Here is a 2,569-nt window from a genome sequence, read left to right as displayed (position 1 = left end):
GTCATATCTTCTCTTTACACTCTCTCTCTCTCTCCGCTCTCATATCTCTTCACTCTATTTTTTTTCTCCACTCTTTCTTAACATTATCTTTGTCTCCCCTTTCACTTTTCCTCTCTAATCTCTCTCTGCCCTGTTTACCCTCTCAGAAGTCTAAGCACTTATGGGGTCCCTATAGCCCTAGAGGAATAACATATCCTTGCTCTTTCATGGATATATAATATCCCTTTAGATAATATTTGTAGACATTCATTCACTAACTTTCACTCGCCACTGTTAAATTTCCACTCGCCAATGGTTAGTGGGGTAGTGGAAATTTACAGCCCTGTATACATACAGTATCTCACAAAAGTGAGTACACCCCTCACATTTTTGTAAATATTTTATTATATCTCTTCATGTGACAACACTGAAGAAATGACACTTTGCTACAATGTAAAGTTGTGAGTGTACAGCCTGTATAACAGTGTAAATTTGCTGTCCCCTCAAAATAACTCAACACAGCCATTAATGTCTAAACCGTTGGCAACAAAAGTGAGTACACCCCTAAGTGGAAATGTCCAAATTGGGCCCAATTAGCCATTTTCCCTCCCCGGTGTCATGTGACTTGTTAGTGTTACAAGGTCTCAGGTGTGAATGGGGAGCAGGTGTGTTGAAATTGTTGTTATCGCTCTCACACTCTCTCATACTGGTCACTGGAAGTTCAACATGGCAACTCATAGCAAAGAACTCTCTGAGGATCTGAAATAAAGAATTGTTGCTCTACATAAAGATGGCCTAAGCTATAAGAAGATTGCCAAGACCCTAAAACTGAGCTGCAGCACGGTGGGCAAGACCATACAGCGGTTTCACAGGACAGGTTCCTTAGAACAGGCCTCGCCATGGTCGACTAAAGAAGTTGAGTGCACATGTTCAGTGTCATATCCAGAGGTTGTCTTTGGGAAACAGCCGTATGAGTGCTGCCAGCATTGCTGCAGAGGTTGAAGGGTGGGGGGTCAATCTGTCAGTGCTCAGATGATACGCAGAACACTGCATCAAATTGGTCTGCATGGCTGTCGTCCCAGAAGGAAGCCTCTTCTATAGATGATGCACAAGAAAGCCGTCAAACAGCTTGCTGAAGACAAGCACACTAACGACATGGATTACTGGAACCATGTCCTGTGGTTCGATGAGACTAAGATAAACGTATTTGGTTCAGATGGTGTCAAGCGTGTGTGGCGGCAACCAGGTGAGGAGTACAAAGACAAGTGTCTTGCCTACAGTCAAGCATGGTGGTGGGAGTGTTATGGTATGGGCTTGCATGAGTGATGCCGGCACTGGGCAGCTACAGTTCATCGAGGGAACCATGAATGCCAACATGCACTGTGACATACTGAAGCAGAGCATGAGCCCTCTTTTCAGGGACTGGGCCGCAGGGCAGTATTCCAACATGATAACGATCCCAAACACACCTCCAAGACAACCACTGCCTTGCTAAAGAAGCCGAGGTTAAAGGTGATGGACTGGCCAAGCAAGTCTACAGACCTAAACCCTATTGAACATCCTCAAAGGGAATGTGGGGGAGCGCAAGGTCTCTAACATCCACCAGATCCATGATGTCATTATGGAGGAGTAGAAAAGGACTCCAGTGGCAACCTGTGAAGCGCTGTTGAACTCTATGCCCAAGAGGGTTAAGGCAGTGCTGGAAAATAATGGTGGACAATTTGGACATTTCCACTTAGGGGTGTACTCACTTTTGTTGCCAACGGTTTAGACATTAATGGCTGTGTGTTGAGTTATTTTGAGGGGACAGCAAATTCACACTGTTATACAGGCTGTACACTCACTACTTTACATTGTAGCATAGTGTCATTTCTTCAGTGTTGTCACATGAGAAGATATAATAAAATATTTACAAAAATGTGAGGGGTATACTCACTTTTGTGAGATACTATAAATATATATATATATATATATATATATATATATATATATACATATACACAGTCATATGCAAAAGTTTAGGCATCCCTGACAATTTCCATTATTTTCATTTATAAATAATTGGGTGTTTGGATCAGCAATTTCATTTTGATCTTGCAAATAACTGAAGGACACAGTAATATTTCATTAGTGAAATGAGCTTTATTGTATTAACAGAAAATGTGCAATATGCATCAAAACAAAATTAGACAGGTGCATAAATTTGGGCACCCCAATGGAAATATTGCATCAATATTTAGTAGAGCCTCCTTTAGCAGAAATAACAGCCTCTAGACGCTTACTATAGCCTGTAATGAGTGTCTGGATTCTGGATGAAGGTATTTTGGACCATTCCTCCTTGCAAAACATCTCCAGTTCAGTTAGGTTTGATGGTTGCCGAGCATGGACAGCCCGCTTCAAATCACCCCACAGATTTTCAATGATATTCAGGTCTGGGGACTGGGATGGCCATTCCAGAACATTGTACTTGTTCCTCTGCATAAATGCCAGAGTAGATTTTGAGCAGTGTTTTGGGTCATTGTCTTGTTGAAATTAACTTCAACTTTGTGACTGATTCCTCGACATTATTCTCAAGTATCTGCTGATATTG

The sequence above is a fragment of the Bombina bombina genome, chromosome 12 (genome assembly GCF_027579735.1).
Source record: "Bombina bombina isolate aBomBom1 chromosome 12, aBomBom1.pri, whole genome shotgun sequence".
Taxonomy (NCBI): Eukaryota; Metazoa; Chordata; class Amphibia; order Anura; family Bombinatoridae; genus Bombina; species Bombina bombina.
This window is presented reverse-complemented; position numbering follows the sequence as displayed.